Here is a 23,870-nt window from a genome sequence, read left to right as displayed (position 1 = left end):
TTTTGTTTTTGGTTCGTCTTTTCTTTCCATAGTAAGTGGATCGATAGAATTTTACCACATCACTTAGCCTAATGGAGAAATTGCAATCGCCAGGGAAGGGTTTAGCCTTTCAGGTTATGCCATACAGTTGTTGTTAAAAAAAAGGAAGAACATTTGAAAGGCTTATCTGTGAGAAACAGAAAACACATATCGTTTAAATAAACTGCCTCAAAAAAACGTTCTTAGAAATTACCGCTGGAGCCCACCATTAGGGATTCTACAAAAAAAAAATTAATTCAATTAACTAAGTTTAAGAGCCCTGGGGTACTTCTAGTACAAAATTTCTGCTTAATCAGCCAAAAATTGAAACTACTAGCCGCAGACGAAAACTCTTCCAGAAATTGGTTTATATGGGAGCTATATCATGTTATATCTTGATTTGGACCACACCAACCAAATGTTTGGTGTCATGAAAAACCCCTACTTCCAAAAATTCAGCAACATTTTACAACAATTGCTGCTTCTAGGATGGCCACCGTAGTGCAGAGGTTAGCATGTCCGCCTATGACGCTGAACACCTGGGTTCGAATCCTGGCGAGACCAGCAGAAAAATTTTCAGCAGTGGTTTTCCCCTCCTAATGCTGGCAACATTTGTGAGGTACTATGCCATGTAAAACTTCTCCCCACTGCGGCACGCCGTTCGGACTCGGCTATAAAAAGGAGCTTAAAACTTGAATCGGACTGCACTCATTGATATGTGAGAAGTTTGCCCCTTTTCCTTAGTGCAATGTTCATGGGCAAAATTTGCAATTTTGCTGCTTCTTGGGGTCCACAAAGTAAATAAAATGGGCAAAATGTGTCTTCTATTGATTTTTTTTGAAATTTAATTTCATTTACACAAATTGTTATCCCAGATTATTTTATATCATTACTGAGAGCATTATCAGGTTTTACATTTTCTCGTTGACTGCTTTTCTCTACCTAAAGTTGTGTGTTAAACCAAAGACCACAAAACGATTAAATTTGAGCATTAACATTTAAAATTTATTGCATTTACTCCTGTATGCTCTCACATATACTCGTATACAGGCATGAACTACAATGGAGACCAACCAAAGTTTAAACAGAAGATTTATCTCAACATCTAAATACACTTATGGGAAATAAACTCAAATAATGTCACTCGTATTCGCACCTTTTGTTCAAATGTAATGGAAAAAATAAAAGTAACTTTCATTTCCCGTTTTCTAAATTGAGCTTATTGATAAGAATCATGATGTTGTGGCCCAGAGGGTAGAGGCATATTTGTGTGTAAAGTGTGTGTCACCCTGGAACATTAAAAAAATTTGTGTCCCAAGCTGGAAAATTATGCCATAGCAGAGATAATCGTTTAAATTGGAAATGGAAATCTGTTAAACGACGCTATAAATAAGTAAATGTCGCAACATTTTTCTAATTATCATTTTAAGAGGAAATATTTTAAAAGATTTTGGAGTAGTGGGATGTAACACATTTCAAACCCAAAAGTAAAAAAAAATTGATGCCAAACCGAACATATTGCTGTTTTGTGGGGATAACCCCCGTAAAATCGTGTGTTCACGGTAGGATTAGAAGTAATGCGTTCATGCCCACGTGAATTTGATCTTTGTTTCGCGAAGAATTATTCCAAATTCCAAAAACGCGACTTTTTTCCTTTGGATTGTGTGTATAGGGGTATGAAATCCTTGAACAAATTGAAATGAACTATAAAATATGGTAAAGGGTGGCGTATAATTATTTATTGTACAGTATTAATGTTGCTTATACGCTCAGTTGCACCATGCTTTAAATGAACGATGTCATTGCTACAAAATCAAATCCCTTAAATGGATTGATAATGGTGTGAATTAAATATTGTTGAATTAAAAATTCAAGTAAGGGCGAGGGTTTTTATTAATACTATTCGTTTAAAAATAAAGAAATAATGAAAGAACGAACAATTATTGGTTTCAATTTTTAAAAAAAATTTCCTTACTTTAATTGGCTATGACAGAACATTTGTTCCACTAGCCGAACGTAGAATGGCGTTTCAAGCGCCTCGATCTTCTGCACTCATTCTGAAATCTCTGACACCAAGTTTTGAAGTGTCTCTCACCAACTGATTTTTCCATCGTGCTTTTGGTCTTCCCGGTTTGCGTGTACCACCGTGTTTGCCTTCAAAATACTTCTTTCCTGGAGCTTCTTCATCCATTCTGGCAACATGACCTAGCCAACGCAGCCGTTGTATTTTGTAACTATGCTATCGTCATCATACAGTTCATGGTTCATAAGTCGCCTATATTCTCCATTAACGCAAACTGGTCCAAATATTGTACGAAGAATCATTCTCTCAAATACTCCAAGCACTGCCTCATCTGCTTTCACAAGTACCCATGCCTCAGAGCCATATAGCAACACGTGTAGTATTTGTGTCTTGTGTAGCGTAATCTTCGTCTGTCGAGAGGTGGCCTTGTTTCTAAACTGCTTACTTAATCCAAAGTAGCATCTGTTTACCAGTATTATTCTCCGCTTAATCTCAAAACTGGTGTCATTCGTTTCAGTTACGGCGGCGCCGACTATTTCAAAGTTGTGGTTCCCAACTTTTTCCATTTTCTTTAACTGCTCAGTTGTACAAGGCGTTTTGGGAGTTGAAAGCATCCATTTCGTCTTATGTCCATTTAATGCCAGACCCATTTTCACTGACTCTTTTTCAAAGGCTGCAGTTACTACTTACGGTGACCGATATCGATCAACGTCGTCGGCGTAGGCGAGTGTGTTCTCTTGTGATTGGTTTACCATATCTATTCATTTCTGCATCTCATATAATCTTTTCCTGTAGTATATTATAGACACCACACCATAGGCTGTCTCCTTGTCTGAAACCTTGATTGGTATTGAATTGTTCCGAGACAAGGGGAGGGGGAGACTTATTCTTCTGTAGTTGGCACATTCCGTCTTGTCTCCTTTCTTGTGTACGGGACATAGTATGCTGAGATTTCTATCATCGGGTAAGCGTTCTTCTGGCCATATTGCGCGGATAAGCTGATGCATACGCCTTATCAGAGTGTCGCCTCCGGTCTTAAATATTGGGTTGCCCAAAAAGTAATTGCGGATTTTTCATAAAGTCGGTGTTGGCAAATTTTTTCACAGCTTGTGACTCAGTAATTGCATTCTTTCTTCTGTCAGTTATCAGCTGGTAATTTTAGCTTGCTTTAGAAAAAAAGGTTTAAAAAAAATATATTTGATTAAAGTTCATTCTAAGTTTCATTAAAAATACGTTTACTTTCTTTTAAAAAATCCGCAATTACTTTTTGGGCAACCCAATAGTTCAGCGGGTAACCCGTCGTCTCCAGCTGCCTTGTGGTTCTTCAGTCGAGTCACTGCTGCTTGCTACTCATTCTGATTAGGATATAAACATTCTATACCATCATCATTGATTGGTTCTGCGTATCCTCTCCGCCACCAACATTGGACACCAGCAGTTGGGTAAAATGTTATTTCCATATCCTCAACATGCTATCTCTGTCAGTTGCCAGATTTTCTTCTTTGGCTCTGCAGGAGGAAGTGCCTGCACCAAAGCCATCGGCTTGATGTTTAATTTGTTGGTAGATTTTCCGGACTTCATTCTGACTCCTGTACATCTCAATTCGTTCACACTCACGTCTTTCCATTTCCCTTTTTCTTTCTGCGGAATAGATGTTTCTCCTCCCTCCTTTTCTCCCGATACCTTTCCTTCATTTGGCGTATTGCTACTGATTGCAGGGTTGCTCTTTATGCCGGATTCTTGGTTTCAGTACCATTTCAACACTCTTGGTCATACCATGGGTTTCTTGGAGGAGGCTTCCGGTACCCAGGTACGGATTTCACAGCATTTTCCATGGAGTGGGCATTAGATTGTCACTGCGCCATTATATCATCGGAACAAGGAGTGCTTTCATCAAGCAGTTGGGTCAGTGGAGTAGAGTATGCCGCTGCCATGTGTTTTGTTTTGCAGCATTTCAATGTCCAGCTTCCGTGCAGTGTCAGTATCGTAGTTTCCTCGCTATATTTAAACGAGTGCGAACCTTTGCCGCAACAAGGTAATGATACGAATCTATATTCGCTCTATGAATCGATCGTACATCTAACACGCTGGATGAATTAGTTCCATCTATCACAATGTGATCAATTTGGTTCCTCGTGTTTTGATCGGGTGACAGCCATGTGGCTTTGTGGATATTTTTATGTGTAAATCTGGTACTACTAACTGACATGTTTTTTGCCGCGGCGAAACCCACTACTGGACATTATCTCGTGGAGGCTAAACTTTCCGACTGTTGGACCAAAAATGTCTTCCTTCCCTATCTTCGCGGTCATATTCTCCCTCTAGTCGCTCGTAGAAAATATCCTTGTCTTCCGTTGGGGCATGGACACAAATAAGGCTGATGTTGAAGAATTTGGTTTTTATGCGGATTGTGGCTACCCTCTCATCCACCGGAGTAAAGCTGGAAACAAGGTGTTTCAGTCTCTGACTTACCACAAATCCACAGCCAAATTCATCCCTCGTGTTATGGCAGCTATAGTGTAGTTCGTCACCGTTTGGTGTTGTAGTATCGCCATTCCCAGTCCATCGCATTTCCTGTAAGGCGGTAATATCAGCCTTGTACTTCTCTAATACATCCGCCAACGCGTATACTACACCTTCTCTATAAAGAGTGCGGATATTCCAGGTGTAGATCCGCAAATCATGGTCCTTTATCCGTTTGCGTGGGTCGTCAACGTTGGAGTGGACCGTTTTTAATATTCCTTTGTTTCTCATAGTAGTTCTCACAGTTTGCCGGGGGCGGGTTACTGACCCAGCGCCCCAACCGCATGGGTTTTGTGGAATAGCACATGTATCCCTCGTTGTGGCGAGCCACTTGCCCCAAAATCCGACGCTCTCCTACAGCCGCCCCTAAACTGGGAACAGACGCTGATATTGACCATTGGTTATTTGAAGGCGCCAATAACTCGCCTTGTCATCTCGAGCATCATTGGCACTCAGTATTTAAATAAGAGCCAATGCCACCTGACTCCTCACTGAGACTCTCCTCTCGAAAATCGCTGACAGCACGACAGCAGCTTCTCCTTAATGATCCATAAAACCCAATACTGAAAGCACCTCTTCTGATTGATGCACATGTATACTTCACCAGCTACTGCGAACGCCGATTCACTTTGAATATAAAATGGCACTGTAACCACCTTTTACACAAAAACCGAGGCAATTTTCATCGACAAATGCAATAACTTTTTTCGATATGGTTGAAGGAACCTTAAACTTCGTACTGAAGCCAACGAAAACTAAAATTTTTGTTTATGTTAGCAAAATGGATTTTTATACCCACCACCATAGGATAGTGGGAATATTTATTTAGTCATTCCATTTGCAACGTATCGAAATATCCATTTCCGACCTTACAAAGTATATATATTTTGGATTGTCGTAAAATTCTAAGACGATTTAACGATGTCCATGTATCTGTCCGTCCGTCTGTTGTAATCATTCTTCAGCCTTCAAAAATTGAGATATTGATATGCTACTGGCACAAATAACTTTTAGATATAGCTGTCACATAAACCGCGATGCCGATAAGGGTCTGAAGCATTTATTATCCGATTCCGCTGATTTTTTAAACAGCCAGCTATTTTAAGCCTCCCGATATCCGACCCAAATATGGTTCAGATAGGACTTTATTTAGATATAGCTGCACTATAGATCAATCTCCCGATTAAGGGTCTGAAGCCCAAAAGCTTTATTTGTTATCCGGTTTTACTGAAATTTGAAACGGTGAGTTGTTTTAAGTCTCCTGACTTCCAACCCAAATATGGTTCAGATCGGACTATATTTAGATATAGCTGGAGCCAAAAAAGCTGCATTTGTTACCTGATTACGTTGAAATTTAAAACAGTGAGCTATTTTAAGCCTCCCGACATCCGACGCAAATATGGTTCAGATCGATCTTTATTAAGATATAGCTGCCATAAAGGGTCTGAAGCCCATAAAAGCTTTATTTTTTATAAATTTGAAACGGTGAGCTGCTTTAAGCCTCCCGCTATCTGACCCAAATATGGCAACGATCGGACTATATTTAGATATAGCTGCCATATAGATAGGTCTGTCGGCCTTAAAATCCAAACGATGCGCATTGTGTCATCCTTAGAAAAGGCGGAGGGAGAACTCTTACACTGCAAGACTGTTCGTGACCTTACCATCCTGGTTGTTATTTCCCCTGATTTCCCTATCTTAAGGATAGTAAAATGGCCATCGACGTCCTCGCGTTATCACCATACCACCTGAAGCATTGCGTCATCGCCCGGATCTCCACCCGCAGGACCGTTTTATGGACAGTCTAAAACAGGTCTCAGTCACTGGGTTCTCGGTGTAGCACCCAAACCCACTCTGTCCTCTAGCTTTAATCCATCTGTGTAGCATGATCTTGCAGATGGTAATACCAGAGCTCTGCCAATCCAAGACTTTCGCGCTGGTACAACGCTTACCTCTATGACTAGCACAATATTTCCAGATTTTCGTCGGAATCAGTTCAGATTTAGGCTTACACTGCAATAATTTTGTGATTTATTAAACGATCCTCACGACATTTGGCACGCTGGTTGAGACCCCCAGGCCCACTCTGTCACCTAGCTTTGATCCATCCGTGTAACATGATCTTTCATATGGCAACACTAGGATTCCGTTAGTTCAAAACTGTGCTGCTGGCACCAGTGCCTCGCACTCGACCTCAAGTGTAGTCTGGGGTATCCCAACGGTAACCTCTTCCCTTCCTTCCAGGCTTCCTATCGTCGCCTCAATGGTATGGGCTGCTCCCATCCTCAATCCATTCTTCCATCGCCTTTCTTCTTTCTTCTTAAAGCCGCAGTGGCTGTCTCATACTTAATCTGTATGTCAATGGGTCGGATATCTAGAATAGTCTCCAGTACCCTAGTGGGCGTGGTCCCCATCGCTCGACCTATGCCAAGACAACTTGTTCTCTGAACCAGTTGTGGGGTCCTCATGTTTCCTTTTTCTCCATCGCAATCTACCAAACTACTGAGGCGTAAGTAAGTATTGGTCTAATCACGCTCCTGTTGAGCCATTGGGCTATCCTGGGATTCAGACCCCATTTTGAGAGTACGGCCCGTCTACATAGTGCCCAATATCTATGAGCCTTCTCAGTACGCCCCTGAATGTGAGACTTCCGATTAAGTTTCCTATCCAAGATCACTCCTAAGTACTTGACCTTGTCAGATATCGAAATCGTTTTGTTGAGCAAACATGGTGTGTCAAATTGAACCACCTTCGTATTCCTCGTGAACAGGCATATTTCAGTCTTCTCTGGGCCTAGCCCAGTCATATGCCATATGCAAGACCTTTTCGGCTCTTCTGCATACCTGTTTCGGATCCTTACCCCTTAGAAGTATTATAATATCCTCTGCATAGCCAACGGTTTCAAATCCCTCCTCAGTCAGCATCCGTAACAGGAGTGGTGATAAAATGCCCCCCTGTGACGTGCCTTATGCTACCTTCTCCCTTATATTTATGTCATGGGACCCGCAATTTATCCATCATCAGCTCATATCAGGAACAAGTTAAATTTATTTATACTTGACATAGAGGCCACCGTAGCGCAGAGGTTAGCATGTTCGCCTATGACGCTGAACGCCTGGGTTCAAATCCTGGCGAGACCATCAGAAAATTTTTCAACGGTGGTTTTCCCCTCATAATGCTGGCAACTTTTGTGTAGTGCTATGCCATGGAAAACTTCCCTCCAAAGAGGTGTCGCACTGCGGCACGCCGTTCGGACTCGGCTCTAAAATGGAGGCCCATTATCATTAATCTTAAACTTGAGTCGGACTGCACTCATTGATATGTGAGAAGTTAGCCTCTGTTCCTTAGTGGACTGTTCATGGGCAAAATTGGCAATTGGCATGGGTGATGATACAACGCATTACTTTACTTCTTCTGCTCGATACTTTTAATGTTTGTCGAGTGGCAAGAACAGATAAATGGAAACACTTCCTTACGTTTTTTTTACTCCATCAAAAACGGCATTGAGGTGTCGTTAGTAAATATTTCTATATATTGCAAAAGTTTCTGCAAAACTAAATATTGACTACCCCATTTCCCTCATTAATTACACTTAGTGTAAAGATTCCCAGGAGTAGCAGAGATATAGTTAATTAGCTAACTAATTATCTTAATGGGATAATAGAAAGTGTTCAATGTTCACATATGATTACACATATTGTCTATTATTTTAAATCAATTCGTGTAAAATATGAACAAATTGCCTGGAATGTGAAAACAAAATTATTTTAATTAATGGAGCATAAGCTTCACCGTGCAGCTGGTATATAACAATTACATATTAGAGCTCGCTACGTCAATTATACTCACATTTAAGTGATATTTTATGTATATCATTTAAAATCATTAAAAATTCACAGGAAAACCAAATAATTTTGCAATACTTGTTCTGTTCGAAAGAATTCAAGAATGTTTTTTTAGCTGAAATGGTAAATACATTCACTGCAGAGGACTAAGGGATAGTTTTCCCCTTTGAATGTTATTTTCTTTTTTCAATATACGAAAATCTTTGAAAACTTTTTGCTTTAATGAGCTTTTGTTTTAATTCATTAAAACTCAGCCGAGTTGTATATGTTGCGGTGTCAAGTATCCTTCTCTATTTACCCAAAAAAAAAAAAAAAATAATATTAAAAAAACTGATGGTTATGTTTGGATGTTATGGCATGGCAGAGGTTAAATGTCAGCAACAGCCTTTTGTTTTTGTTCATAGACCAGTTGCCTAAGCCTGCAAAATCCCTTCCACCTTTTACTTTGACTCATATCCTGCTCGACGCATAGCCCACCTACCTACTACACTGTTAGCTGTGCGCTATTCATTCATCCATGAATAATGTTTAAAGTCAAAGTACAAAAAAACATAAATCGAGGTTAAGGAAAATGTGCTTTATGTTTATTTTGTATTTTGTTTTTTTTTTTCTCTCTCTATTTTTGCTCTTCTATTTTTTGCATGTTGTGTATTATGAATGTAATCACAGAGTTCAATGCAGTGAAAAAAATATTTAAAATAATTATTTGTTTGGCTTTTACTCAGTAGCTGAATGCATTTGCCCGGATTTCGTGTCTAACAGATACCGGCACTGAGGTGGAAACACAATTCCAGACATGTACCATGTAAAACAATTAAGGATTTTGTAAGTAGCATGGATTTCCTAACTTAGATTTTCTTTTTCGAGGTTACTTTTTAGTTTTTAGAGCACAGAAAACGCCGATTACTGGCTTAAGTGTATGTCTAAGTGGGGCATGGGGCATTCAATCATCTCCTATACTATTTGTTATTTATTCTTATTCGCTTTATGTTCAATCAATGCCTATTGCTAGGTGTCATATTGCGTATGAGCAACTTTATCAGCATCGATATAAGTCATACGCACCGTTGCACTTTGGTCTCATCTCCCTGTTTTTCTAGCCATATCCATAACTTTAAAACTAGAAAACTGATCGTTTTGCAATCTTTTACCGGTTTGTAGTAGAGGATATCAACTTTCAGAAAGTGCTTGAATAGACACCCTGTTCATAATACCAGGCTATTCTGGATTATAAAGGGTGATTTTTTTGAGGTTAGGATTTTCATGCATTAGTATTTGACAGATCACGTGGGATTTCAGACATGGTGTCAAAGAGAAAGATGCTCAGTATGCTTTGACATTTCATCATGAATAGACTTACTAACGAGCAACGCTTGCAAATCATTGAATTTTATTACCAAAATCATTGTTCGGTTCGAAATGTGTTCATTCACCGTAACGTTGCGTCCAACAGCATCTTTGAAAAAATACGGTCCAATGATTCCACCAGCGTACAAACCACACCAAACAGTGCATTTTTCGGGATGCATGGGCAGTTCTTGAACGGCTTCTGGTTGCTCTTCACTCCAAATGCGGCAATTTTGCTTATTTACGTAGCCATTCAACCAGAAATGAGCCTCATCGCTGAACAAAATTTGAACACATTTCGAACCGAACACTGATTTTGGTAATAAAATTCAATGATTTGCAAGCGTTGCTCGTTAGAAAGTCTATTCATGATGAAATGTCAAAGCATACTGAGCATCTTTCTCTTTGACACCATGTCTGAAATCCCACGTGATCTGTCAAATACTAATGCATGAAAATCCTAACCTCAAAAAATCACCCTTTAGTTGACCTGAAGTGATTTCTTCAATACTTAAATGCACATTACTTTTGACCTATCGCTCCAAATTGACTGAAATTTTGTTTAACGAAAAAGCTTTTCGAGGGAGGCTACACTTTAAATCGCCAAAGTATGTGGACGGTTATTAAAAGTAAACAATAATGGAAAAAGTGAGAGCAGAGACAACGGAGGACATGTTGAGGCTTTTGATGAAAACCTATTTTCTACAGGGTTCGACGGCACTCACGGAGACACCGTAATCTTGGAATAATGATGTTGACCAAAGGCTTATCATTACAGAATTTATGGTGAGGGGATCCTTGAGGAGCTTCATACCCTTTAAGTCACCCGGACTTGACGAAATATTCCCGGCGTTACCGCAGAAGGAGACAGACTTTCTGGAGCCTGTCCTAGCCAATATTTTCACAGCGTGCCAGGGACTTGTATACACTCCGAAAGCCGGCAGGAGGCAATGGTGGTGTTTATACCCAAGCCCGGCAATGCAAATTATGCGACGCCAATAGCCTACAGACCCATAAGCCTTACGTCCTTTCTACTCTAAACCATGGAACGTATTGTGAGCACCATGATAAAGAGCAGGACATCCAGCGAACTGCTCAAATACAAACAGCATGCCTATGTCAAGGGAAGATCGGTGGAGACTGCCCTGCATGAGGTCGTGCATAAAAATAGAAGAATTCTTCAATGCCAAAACATACACCCTGGCGGTATGCAGTGACATCGAGGGGGCTTTTAACAATGTGGTGATCCAATCCTTAGAAGAGTGTCGGGTGAGACTGGATAAAACATGTGTTAAGGAACAGATGGATTAATTGTGTGTCCCATGACATATATATCAGGAAGAAAGTGGCACAAGTCACGCCAAAAGTGGGGGATTTTATCGCCACTCCTATGGGTGACCATCAAAAATGACCTATTACGGATGATGACTGAGGAGGGATTTAAACCCGTCTGCTACGCAGGCGATGTTATACTACTTCTAAGGGGCAAGAATCCGGACCAGCTATGCAGAAGGGCCAAAAGGGTCTTGCGGATGGCACACGATTGGCCTAGACCTAAAGGTCTCAATGTTAACCCAGAGATGACTGAAATCTGGCTGTTCATGGTAGGACCTGAGGATGGTAGGTCGCTGTATAATCGAGGCGACAATAGGAATCCTGGAAGAAAGGGAAGAGGTTTCCTATCGAATTCTTGCGACGAACCTTGGGGTAGAAGTTGAGGTTGATAGAGGTGGATAAATTGTGTATACCATGATGTAAATATAAGGGAGAAAGTGGCACAGGGCATGCCACAGGGGGGCATTTTGTCGCCTCTTCTGTGGGTGAAACCGTCTGTTACGCAGATCAAATGCAAATTTTGCCCATGAACATTCCACTAAGGAACAGGGGCAAACTTCTCACATATCAATGAGTGCAGTCCGATTCAAATTTTAAGCTCAATGATAAGGGGCCTCCTTTTTATAGCCGAGTCCGAACGGCGTGCCGCAGTGCGACACCTCTTTGGAGAGAAGTTTTACATGGCATAGTACCTCACAAATGTTGCCAACATTAGGAGGGGAAAACCACCGTTGAAAATTTTTTCTGATGGTCTCGCCAGGATTCGAACCCAGGCGTTCAGCGTCATAAGCGGACATGCTAACCTCTACGCTACGGTGGCCTGTTACGCAGACCATGTTATATTATTTTTAAGGGGTAAGGATCCGATTCAGCGAATCCGAATATTAACCCAGAGAAGACTGAAATCTGCCTGTTCCCGAGGAAGATGAAGGTGGGCTTAATTGACGCACCACGTTTCCAAAATAAAACGATTTCGATATCTGACAAAGTCAAATACTTAAGAGTGACCTTGGATAGGAAACTGATTTGGAAGTATCACATTCAGGAGCGTACCAAGAAGGCTTTCAGTTGTTGGGCACTATGTAGACGGGACGGGTAGGCTCAAAATGGGGCCTGAATCCGAGAATAGTCAACTGGCTCTACAGGAGCGTTATAAGAGCAATATTTACTTACGCCTCAGTAGTGTGGTGGGCTGTTATGGAGAAAAAGTGCAACATATGGACTATGCAACAGGTTTCGGCTACAGCCATACAACAGGCTCCGCCATTGCCAAGACAAAAGCATAGACGGAGCGATGAGGAACACGCCCACTAGGGTACTGGAGACTATTCTAGATATCCGTCCCATAGACACACGGCCTTAAGGCGATTGGAGAATGGATTGAGGATGGGAGCAGCTTATACCATCGCGGAATAATCGAGGCGACGATAGGAAAACTGGAAGGAAGGGAAAAAGTTTCCGATCGCATACCTGTGAAGACACTTGAGGTCGAATGCAAGGCACTGCTGCCAGCGGCACAGTCTTGAATTGATGGAACCCTAGTATTGCCATCAAGAAAATCGTTTAAATGGATGGACCAAAGCTAGAGGACAGAGCGGGCCTAGGGGTCTAAATGGAGAACCCATGGACTGACATCTGTTTTAGACTGCCTGGCCATAAAACAGTGCAGCAGGCGGAAATCCAGACGAAAATCCAGGCGATCACAGGATGCTTCAGGTTATGTGGTGTTAACGCGAGGACATCGAGTATGATCATCTTTACGGACAGTTAAAAGGCCATAAGGGCAATAACTACCAGAACGATAAAATCAAGAACAGTCTTGGAATGTAAGAAGGAGATTAACGCCTTCTCTGCGGATGGCACGATACGCATCCTTTGGTTGCCGCTCCGTAGCGGAGTAATTGGGAATGAGAAAGCAGACGATTTGGCAGTCAAGGCCAAAGAATTGCTGTCAATTAACTTGATTAACCCGAAGACTTTCGGGTCGACGCAGTCCGAGTTAAGGGCGTGGGCAACGAACACGCTTTTAACACTGTGGTATATCGAAACAGTCGGTAGGGCGGCGAAAGTCCTATGGGGAGATCTATCTCGTGAGAAGTCGAGGCTGTTACTGAAAGGAAGTAAGAAGGGGGTCAGTATATCTTTCGGACCAATGATGGCTTGTGTAGGGAATACGGGGAAGATGATGAGGCGTTGGAGCTTTTCCTATGTCTTTGCCCGGCTTTCTCGGCTAACAGACACCGGTACTTAGGTGGGGACACGATACCAGACATGAACCAACTTAGGGGCGCAGCATGGGCAACAATTAAGAATTATGTAAGTATCACAAACTTCCTAGCTTCGATTTTCTTTCTCGAGCTTTCTTTTTTATTATTTAGAGTACATAATGATTACTGGCTTGGAGGTATATTTATAGTGGCATGGGGCGAATTAATATCCGCATCCTCTTTTCAACCTAACTTAAGCTAGCTGCCATACAGACCGATCTTGGATCTTGTTTTCTTGAGCCTCTAGAGGACAAAATTCTTATACGTTTTGGCTAAAATTTTGTATGAAGGGTTTTTCCATCACTTCCAGACCCTGTGCCAAGTGTGGTCTAAAACGGTTCACAGCCTGATATAGCTCCCATATAAGGTTGCCTTTTATATTTAGGGATTGGACAACCCTTGTGTTGTAATCTTTCAACTGACATCGCTATTTTTAAGCTTGACAGTTTTGAGGTTGTACTTAATCAGACCCTTTTGACATACGAGCGCTATTTGTGTTGTTTACAGTAACTCAAAAGTTTCATCTCGCACAAAAAATGAAATAAAATCGTGAACATTTTCTTGCGATTATTTTGTACAACTTTCGACGTATATTAACTCAAATTGTGAATTTACGCATATGAGCCCGAAAGTAAACAGCAGTCGACAGTATTGGTGTTTCAAAATGAGCCAAACCCCACAGAAATTGCTAGCGCACGAACCACTTCCAAGCAAATGATCACCTGATTTTTCGGAAAAACTTAACATGTTATAAATGTGCCACTAGAACAACGCAGAACAGTCAATTCTGAGTGGTAGCCAACCATTTATTGTCTTCCAAGAAATCAGGATATCCAAACGCCGAAAATGGATCACTCTTCACCACGACAATGCGAGCTTTCACACAACGGCTCAAACAACTGCATTTTTGAGCAATGAAAACATCGATTTGATGAGTCATCGGCCGTATAGTCTTGTCTGGGCACCGAATGACTTCTTTTTATTCCCATACGTAAAAAATAGAATGAGACTTCAATGTTTTTCGACACCTAAAGAAGCGGTTGATGCGTTCATAATGCATGTTTTGGTGATACCTCAATCAGAGTGGCAAAAGTGCTTTGACAATTAGTTCAAACGCATTAAACCGATCACCCTCCTCTAGAGGGCTCCATTCTTATACGATTTGGCTGAAAGTTTGTACAACGACTTCTTCAATAAACTTCAACATACGTGCCAAATATGATTTGAAACGGTCCATAACCTAACATATCTCCCGTATAAACACATCTCCCGTGTTTATCGATTTGACTGAAATTTTGAGCAATGACTTCTACTATGGTCTCCAACATCCAAATCAATTGTTGTCTGAATCTATAACTTGTTAATGCTCCAATGGCATAACAATTCATATCCATTATCCTTTGTTGGCCTGAAAAGAGATACTGATCAAAAAACTTGACAAATGCGATCTATGGTGGAGGGTCTATAAGATTCGGCCCGGCCGAAGTTAGCTTTTCATATTATATTTGCTCTTTCTACATACTGTGTCAATGTATTGCCTCGGACAATTGAATTTCTTTCAGTGTTTTTATGACGTGCTTCATTTTCCATTGCCTTGCTTGCAGAATTGTTGCTTTTGTTTATGCCATATTTGCTTCGCCTCATCATAGTGAATGAAGAAAAATGAGAAAAGATGTACAAGAGAGTTATCTGAATGAAACATTGTTCGACCAAGCCATGCTTCACCACGAACGTATGGTTTGTTGGTAATGTACCATGAATATCAGGGCGAGCGACAGAGAGTAAAACCAAAAAAAAAAGGACATTGAGAGATGACGGTGATGGTGAACCGGATTGTCTGTTTGTACAGCAACACTTGTTCATTGTGCTTTCACACATATAATAAAACGAACGTAGGCAAAGTCTATGATATGAGACTGTATGTGTGTGTGTATATATTTGACTTTATCTTTCATATCTATTGTATATACCTACATACATACATGTTTTATAACATTTCGTAGTGTTAGTGTTCGTATAAGACAGTATAAGTGTATATCTGTGTTTTGGCTTCGTGTATTATCATTATCGCCATTGCCAGTGTTGTTGTTGGTAGCTGCTGCCGATGCCATTACTGTTGTCATTTGCTGGCATTACTTCTGTTGTTGTTTGTCTTCTTCCCATTGCTGTTGTAGTTTGCTCATGGCATAATCAACCACATGTAAAATTTAAATTTTTCCTTTATAGACAGGTGTCGTATAAAACCATTATTGGTTTAATAAATTTTCATACACGAATGTACTTTATGTAGGTGTTTGTTTGTTTGTGTGTGTGTGTGTCCTTTCGCTGGAATGTGTGGTAATATGTTAAGTACACCAATACTTGTTCATGAGTGTTGCTGTTATATTATGAGCCGTATTTAAACCACCAGGAAATAATAAAAAGACAAACAAAATCAAATTGAAAACAGATGTTGAGCAGGTATCACTCAATTGATGGCTTCCTTTTCCAAGAAAAATTGTCAATTTGTTTTTCATTGGCAAAATTTTTACATTTCAGGAAAGTGTTCGAATAAGTAGGCAGTAAGTGTTATCAGTATTAGGATGGGAAGTAGAAGTGTTCAATTCTTGTTAAACTACTTGGCAACTGATAACAAGCTGTAAGTGTTATGATAGTAAGTTGCAGGTTTCCATAAAAAGGAATAAAACGGTTATTTAAATTTAAAAAAAATTAGTTTGGATCAGAAGTATTCCGAAGCGAAAAATTATTATAAATAAATATATTTTATTTAGCAAAATTTGAGTAAACATTTTACAAATGTTGCCCCAACCCTCAATTGAGCTGTTGTTATTTCGACCAAATAATGTGGTAAATATCGCATCTTCGTTTTCGGATGAAGAACTTTCTAGCAATGCATTCAGCATGCCATTAGCTTAATAAAATGCTTTAATTTTTTCCGTTTTCATACCCACCACCATAGGAAACGGAATGACTAAATGAATATACCCCCTATTCATTTAGTCATTCCGTTTGCAACACATCGAAATATCAATTTCCGGTCCTACAAAGTATATATATATTTCGGACCGTCGTAAAGATCTAAGACGATTTAACGATGTCCGTATGTCTGTCTCTCTGTCCGTCCGTCTGTTGTAATCACTCTACAGCCCTCAAAAATTGAGATATTGACCTGAAATTTGGCACAGATACGTCTTTTTGATACACGCTGGCTGGCTAAGTTCTTGAACGGGCCAAATCGGACAATATTTGGATATAGCTGCCAAATAGAACGATCTGCCGATAAAGGGTCTAATGCCTATAAATGCTTTATTTTTAAATCGATTTTGCTAAAATTTTGAAACAGTGAGTAGTTTAAGACCTCTCGACATCTGAACCAAATAAATATGGTTCACATCTGACTATATTTAGATATAGCTGTCATATAGACCGATCTGCCGTTTAAAGGTTTTGAACCCATAAAAGCTATATTTATTACCCAATTTCGCTGAAATTTGAAACAGTGAGTAGTTTAAAGCTTACCGACATCCGACCCAAATATGGTTCAGACCGGACAATATTTAGATATAGCTGTCATATATTGGGTTGCCCAAAAAGTAATTGCGGATTTTTCATATAGTCAGCGTTGACAAATTTTTTCACAGCTTGTGACTCTGTAATTGCATTCTTTCTTCTGTCAGTTATCAGCTGTTACTTTTAGCTTGCTTTAGAAAAAAAGTGTAAAAAAAGTATATTTGATTAAGTTCATTCAAGTTTTATTAAAAATGCATTTACTTTCTTTTAAAAAATCCGCAATTACTTTTTGGGCAACCAATAGACCGATGTTAAGGGGTTAAGGGTCTAAGGCCCATAAAAGCTGCATTTATTACCCGATTTCGCTGACATTTAAAACAGTGAGTAGTTTTAGGCCTCCCAACATAGGACCTAAATATGGTTTTGATCGAACTGTATTTAGATACAGCTGTCATATAGACCGATCTGACAATAAGGGGTCTGAAGTCCATAAAAGCTTTATTTATTGCCCGATTTCACTGAAATTTGAAACAGTGAATAGATTAAAGCCCCCCCAAAACATCCGACCTAAATATCGTTCTGATCGGACTTTATTTAGATTAAGCTGGAGGGTGGAATGGAGGTTAGATTAAACTCCCTGTTTCACTCTACGGAGCTTCGACTTCTTCTACCTAAATTCCTCAAATAACTGGCGTCGACAGCATTTCAGACCTGGCTGGAGAGACGTATTGACGATATTCTCACATAGTTTAGCATGGCTGACCATGTCGAATGCCTTCGATTGCCACGAGGACTGTCCCATCACTTGGCCTAGGCTGATTGAAGTAACGGCAAATGTGTGCGATGATGACATGCAAAGCAGTTGTTGTGCTATGCAGTCTTCGAAATCCATGCTGATGCTCGGTTAATGGAAATTCTCATCCAAGAACATTCTGTCACTACTTATGGTAAAATTTTAATAAAATTGCTATTTTATTATTGAAATTTGTGTAGTTTTTCAAAAAACGAATCGCGAAAAGAAGCTTTTTCATCGGTGAAAAACGAACAAAGTACCAGTTTTAAAGAAAGAATTTCATTAAAAATTGTTTATTTAGAGCGAATTGCATTAAAATTTGCCAAAATTTGACTGAAATTTTGTCTCCGGAAAAAAATATCATTAAAATTTTGTCGAAATAATTTAAGAAATATTCTCCTTCTTACATTCCGAGACTGTAAGAAGGACGCCTTCTCTAAGAATGGCATGATACGCATCATTTGGGTGCCGGGTCATAGCAGAGTAACTGGGAATGAGAAACCAGACGATTTGGCAGTGAAGGCCAGAGAACTGTCGTCAATAAATTTGATTAACCCGAAAACCTTTCGGGTCGGCGCAGTCTTAGTTAAGGGCGTGGGTGACGAATGCGCATGTAACCATGTGAAACGGCGAAACGGTTGGTAGGACCTCGAAAATCCTATGGGAAGATCTAGGTTGTGAGTAGACAAGACTGTTATTGAAAGGAAATAAGAAGAAGGTCTGCATAGCTTTTGGTATCTTACCGGGACACAAAGGACTACGAGCTCACTTTTACAAAATTGGTACTGCAAGTCATAGCATGTGTAGGGCATGGGGGGAAGATGATGAGACTTTGGAGCATTTCCTATGTCATTGCCTGGATTTTGCGGCCAACAGACAGATGCCGGCACTTAGGTGGGGACACAATACCAGACATGAACCAACTTAGGGATGTGTCATGGAAAACAATTAGGGATTTTTTAAGTAGCACGGAATTCCTAACTTAGATTTTCTTTTTCGAGGTTACTTTTTAGTATTTAGAGCGCACGGTAGGCCGATTACTGGCTTAGGTGTATGTCCGTGGGGCGCACTCTCTTTTCAATCTAACCTAACCTAACTTGTAGTAATAATTTCATTGAAATTTTGTCTTTAGGGAAAATTTAACTTCATTCCGTGTTCAAAAAATAATTTATTAAAATTTTGTGTACATAACAAATTTCATCACTTAAAAAAATTTCAATAAAATTTTGTTTTTAGAAAAAATCTCACCAAAATTTTGTCAATAGTAAAAGTCATTAAGCGGGACCGAAGTTGTGTCTACATAAAAAAAATTGTTGCATTTTTGTCTTTAAAAAATTGATTCTTTGTAATTTGAGCGAAAATGTCATTAAAATCATGTCTCGTAGGAAATTTTGTCATTAAAATAAATTTTGATTTTTTTCTTTAAAAAAAAATTTCAAAAATCTCAAAAAAACGAAAAAGAATTTAGAAATTCCAGGGCATGCACACCCCCTCCCTCCGCATGGCTATATCTCTGACTGCCATATAGACCTATCTGCTGATTGGAGCCTTTAGCACACAAAAGCTGCATTTATTATTCGATTTGATTGAAATTCGGAAGAGTGCATTGCTGTAAAACATCCGATATCTGAAAGTACTATGGTCAAGGTCGGACCATAAGTCTTAAGCCCATAAAAGCCGTAATTATAAGCCGATTTCGCTGAAATTGGGGGCTATATCAAGATATAGTCCGATATATGGGGGCTATATCAAGATATAGTCCGATATATGGGGGCTATATCGAAGTATAGTCCGATATATAGGGGCTATATCAAGATATAATCCTATATATGGGGGCTACATCAGGATATAGTCCGATATATGGGGGCTGTATCAAGATATAGTCCGATATATGGAGGCTATATCAAGATATAGTCCAATATAGCTTCGAACTTAACCTGCTTATGGACAAAAAAAGAATTTGTCCAAAGTTTCAGCTAAATATCTCTATTTTTAAAGACTGTAGCGTGATTTCAACAGACAGACGGATGAACGGACATGGCTAGATCGTCTTAAATTTTTACGACGATCAAGAATCTATTTACTTTATAGGGTCGGAAATGGATATTTCGTTGTGTTGCAAACGGAATGACAAAATATATATACCCCCATCCTTCGGTGGTGGGTATAACAAATCGAATTTGTATGTGATAAGTACATCTGTACGCTTAATAATAGGACAAACCCTCCTTCTTCCGCCAGCTTAAAACAAATTTAAACAGCAACATTCTCCGAATCATGATAATGATGTAGGTTAGAAAAGTTTTCTTATAATGTTTAAAAGCCTTAAATCATCCAGCAGGATTATTTATGCACAAAGATAATGAATTGCTGTCAGCATCCTTCTATCCTCGGCTGTTCTTGCTCGTATTTTTGCATTTTTCATCATTATAAAAGTCTTGACATAATCTTTTCTAAACTTTCATTCCATTAAAACTTAAGTTATGTACCACCAGCAGCTTCCCCTTCCCCCCAACGTATTTGACATGAAGTGGCTATTCTCAAAAGTCATTCGAATATTTTTTAATTTAAACTTTGAGGTCAAAGTAGTTTTTTCTTTGCTCTGACATTTTTTTGTATTTGTTTTTGTTGCTTTGCAGCCGCTATGGTTTCTCTAATGAAAGCTGTATAGCTTATGTACAATTAAATAAAAGTTATAAAGCCTTTTTTTCCTCCTCCCACCTACCCATGCATCATTTCTTTGGTTGGTTGACTCTCGCACTATATAGAATAATTAATATATGAATGAAAAAAAGAAACAACAACAAGAACAACAATAGAATTCTGTAAAACGGAAACAAATGTCCTTGTGCTCGCACACACTCAAACAGACACATCCACAACCCTCCCTCACATACACACATACAGAGAATTTCATAATAAGGATGACAAAAAATAAAGGAGTGTAGCTCTGACTGCGGAGAACAGAATAAAAGCGGCAAATGTGAGTTATAGCAAAAGAGTGCTGCCAAAGAGAAGAATGAATGGCATTAATGAAAATACACACTTGAGTTGCAGTAATTTATACTTATTGTTAGTTGCAAAACGTTCATTTATGTCCTTTTGTTTTCCACATTGTTTGCCTTGAACTCCCTGGGGAAGATGAGGTAAGGAGAGTCCAAACATCAGTATTTGGTGAGAGGGAAAGATTTTTTAAAGAGAAGGAGCCAACAGGGGATAAGCAACTGAAACGCAGGTGTGTTTTAGTGCCAAATTCATTAGGCACTAAAAGTTAAAAGTATGCCATCATTAATTTTATGATGCTTCGTAAAGTCGTAGCCGACTAGAATATGATTTGATTTTTGTACGGCCTTAAAATCTATGTAAACTTGGTTAACCGATTTTGCTGAAACTTATTATATGAAGTACACTTACCGCCTGATGGCCACCATAGCGCAGAAGTTTACATGTCTGTATGTCCTGGCGAGAACATCCGCAAAAATCTTCAGCGGCGGTTACCCGCTTTCAATGCTGGAGGCCTCCGTAGCGCAGAGGTTAGCAAGTCCGCCTATGGCGCTGAACGCCGGGGTTCGAATCCTGGCGAGACCATCAGAAAAACATTTTCAGCGGTGGTTTTCCCCTCCTAATGCTGGCAACATTTGTGAGGTACTATGCCATGTAAATCTTCTCTCCAAAGAGGTGTCGCACTGCGGCACTTCGTTCGGATTCGGCTATAAAAGTAGGCCCCCTATCATTGAGCTTAAAACTTAAATCGGACTGTACCCATTGATATGTGAGAAGTTTGCCCCTGTTCCTTAGTGGAATGTTCATGGGCAAAATTTGCATTTGCAATGCTTGCGACATTTGTGAGGTTCTATATAAAAAAAGGCACACTGCGGGACGCCGTTCTCGGTTATAAAACTGAAGCTTGATTCGGACAGCCCTCTTTTATATGTGAGAGGATTGCTCCTGTTCCTTCATGGAATGTTTATGAATAAATTTACATTTTTGTACTCACTAATAACAGACGTAGACCTCATAACAACCATTTCCATTTCTTAACTACTCCATCCAGGCTACCCTATTCAGGCTGCTCCCTTTGAGCTACTCCATCCAGGCAACTTCCCCTTTTGGGCTACTCCCTTTGGGCTACTCCCTTTGGGCTACTCCCTTTGGACTACCCCTTTTGGGCTACTCCCTTTGGGCTACTCCCTTTTATATGTGAGAGGATTGCTTCTGTTCCTTCATGGAAAGTTTAAGAATAAATTTCCATTTTTGAAGAAGAATAAATAATAGACGTAGACCTCACTCCTACTCCCTTTGGGCTACTCCCTTTGGGCTACTCCCTTTGGGCTACTCCCTTTGGGCTACTCCCTTTGGGCTACTCCCTTTGGGCTACTCCCTTTGGGCTACTCCCTTTGGGCTACTCCCTTTGGGCTACTCCCTTTGGGCTACTCCCTTTGGGCTACTCCCTTTGGGCTACTCCCTTTGGGCTACTCCCTTTGGGTTACTCCCTTTGGGCTACTCCCTTTGGGCTACTCCCTTTGGGCTAGTCACTTTAGGCTACTCCCTTTGGGCTACTTCATTTGGGCTACTCCCTTTGGGCTACTCCCTTTGGGCTACTCCCTTTGGGCTATTCCCTTTGGGCTACTTCCTTTGTTCTACTCCCTTTGGGCTACTCCCTTCGGCTACTCCCTTTGGGCTACTCCCTTTAGGCTACTCTCTTTGGGCTTCTGCCTTTGGGCTAACCCCTTGGTCAAATACTTTTCAGCTTATTCTTTTGCACTAATCCTTTCAGGTAGTCACTTCGGTCTGCTTCTTTTGAACTATGGACTGTAGAACTTGGACTACTGATTGTAGTTCTTGCACTGCTGACTGTTGTATTTGGACTACTGACTGTAGTACTTCGGCCACTGACTGCAATACTTGGGCTAATTACTGTAGTGCTTAGACAACTGACTACAGTCCTTGGACTACAGTCCTGGGACTTCAGTCCTTGGACTACATTCTTTGGACTACAGTCCTTAGACTACAGTTATTGGACTACAGTACATGGATTACAGTCCTTGTACTACAGTACATGGACTACAGTCCTTGTACTACAGTCCATGGACTATAGCCCTTTTACTACAGTTCATGGACTACAGTCCTTGTACTACAGTCCTTGGACTACTGTCCTTGGACTACTATCCTTGCACTACAGTCCTTCGACTAAACAAAGATGATGTAGTCTTGGACTACAGTCCATGGACTACATCATCTTTGTAGTACAGTCCTTGGACTACCGTCCTTTGACTAAAATCCTTGCACTACAGTCTTTGGATTACAGTCCTTGGACTATAGCTTTTCATTACAGTCCTTCGACTATAGTCTTTGAAATACAGTCTTTGGGCTACAGTACTTGGACTACAGTCCATGGACCACAGTACTTAAACTATATTTCTTGGACTACAGTCATTGGACAATCATTCGACTACAGTTCGTGGACTACAGTCCTTAAACTACAGTCCTTGGTCTACAGTCCTTAAACTACAGCCTTTGGACGACAGTGCTTAGACTACAGTCTTGAACTACAGCTGTTGGACTACATTCCTTGGAGTACAGTCCTTGAATTACAGTCCTTAGAACAAAGTTCTGGACAATAGTTCTTGGACTACAGTCCTTGCGCTACAGTTCTGGGACTGCATTCCGTGGACTACAATCCTAGGACTGTGCTTAGACTACTGACAATTCTAGACCACAGTTCTGGACTACAGTCCTTGAACTACAGTCCTTGAACTACAGCCATTGGACTACAGTCCTTGAACTACAGTTCTTGGACTACAGTCCTTGGACTACAATCCTTTTATTACAGTCCTTAGGCTACAGTCCTTAGGCTACAGTCCTTAGGCTACAGTCCTAGGATTACAGTCATTGGACTCGGTCCTTGAACTATAGAAGAGTGGTGTCCGATAACCTCAATGGTAAGAGACCATCTTTTTATAGTCGGACTCGACATTTTGCATGCGGTGTTCTGTTACGACTTCCAATAACTATGCCAAGTACAGTCCTAATCAGTCTATAACCTAATATAGATCCCACATAAATCGGGCTGGCGGTTATCGTTGTTCGGTTCTTAGAGGCTTTGATTTTTGCTGGGTTGACAGAAGTTTGGTGTGTAGAATAAAATAAAATTATGCCCTTCAACTAAATTTTTTTAGCAGAATCCATGGTGTTCTCAAGATACGGCC

At 40.2% G+C, this 23,870-nt stretch overlaps 1 long non-coding RNA gene across 1 annotated transcript in view; it reads right to left on the bottom strand.

Moving 5' to 3' along the window:
• The window catches only part of LOC106085891 (uncharacterized), a 107,796-nt gene that overhangs the window by 24,243 nt on the left and 59,683 nt on the right, over positions 1-23,870 (bottom strand). The window lies entirely within an intron of this gene.

This window comes from Stomoxys calcitrans, chromosome 4 (assembly GCF_963082655.1).
Source record: "Stomoxys calcitrans chromosome 4, idStoCalc2.1, whole genome shotgun sequence".
Taxonomy (NCBI): Eukaryota; Metazoa; Arthropoda; class Insecta; order Diptera; family Muscidae; genus Stomoxys; species Stomoxys calcitrans.
Note: the sequence above shows the minus strand (reverse complement) of the source record. Positions and strands in the feature narration are given on the sequence as shown.